Below are 931 nucleotides of genomic sequence, written 5' to 3' on the forward strand. Positions count from 1 at the left end.
CAGGCTGAATGACCCCCTGGACCGGCTGATGGCCCCCTTGGCCATGCCCAGGAGCAGTCCTATGAGGAGTCCTTCGGACCTACCCGCTCCCCTCCGCACAGGATGCCCAAAGATCAGGAGTGTGGGACTGAAGTGCAACCAGAATTTCAGGAGCAGCCCCTTTAAATAGTTGAACAGGAGCTGCAACCTCGCGCATTCAATAAAAACGTGGAACACGGACTCCTCCAGACCGCAGAAATTGCAGGCGGCCTGGGAGCCCGTGAACCGGCTTAAAAATTTGTTGCATGGGTCTGCTCCGTGCACCACCCTCCAGGCCAAGTCCCCGATAAATAGTGGGAGGACTCCTGCACTCCATCGAGGACCCCCGCCTCCTCCAGATGGCAAGATGGTACGCCATGGCGTGTCCGGACAGCTAAAAGTCTACTACACTTGGTATTCCCAGGCGGTCTCCCACCCAAGTACTAACCAGGCTTGACTCTGCTTAGCTTCTGAGATCAGACAAGATCGGGCATTTTCAGACTAGTATGGCCATAGCCGCCATCACAATTCACAACAACAATTTAAAGTTTCAGGTGGCATACAAATAAGCAATCAGTAAACATGACAACATTTTCATTTCCCATTTTTGTTAGAAACTATCAGAGCAGCTCCTTTACATCCAGGAAGTTATTTGTTGTATTTTGAGGGTCACACTTGGGCAAAGCTAGTGATTGGTGAAATTGTGTGTAGCTGGTTTTGCATGTAAAGCATGATGGAGCTGTGTGGTAGGCACGTCACAGTAATGTGTAAACTCCTGAGCAATTCAGGTGTTGTAGGCATTCAGAGCTGATGTAAAGTGATTGGGTTCACTGGGTAGAAAGAGAAGTAGCGGCAGGGATAGTGGATGCATTGGTTGTAATTTACCAAAATTCCCTGGATTCTGGGGAGGTCC

At 49.8% G+C, this 931-nt stretch overlaps 1 pseudogene; it reads right to left on the bottom strand.

Moving 5' to 3' along the window:
* Positions 1-417: 417 nt before the first annotated feature.
* LOC139260564 (5S ribosomal RNA) lies at positions 418-536 on the bottom strand (annotated as a pseudogene).
* Positions 537-931: the final 395 nt, after the last annotated feature.

This window comes from Pristiophorus japonicus, chromosome 3 (genome assembly GCF_044704955.1).
Source record: "Pristiophorus japonicus isolate sPriJap1 chromosome 3, sPriJap1.hap1, whole genome shotgun sequence".
In the NCBI taxonomy this organism is placed as follows: Eukaryota; Metazoa; Chordata; class Chondrichthyes; family Pristiophoridae; genus Pristiophorus; species Pristiophorus japonicus.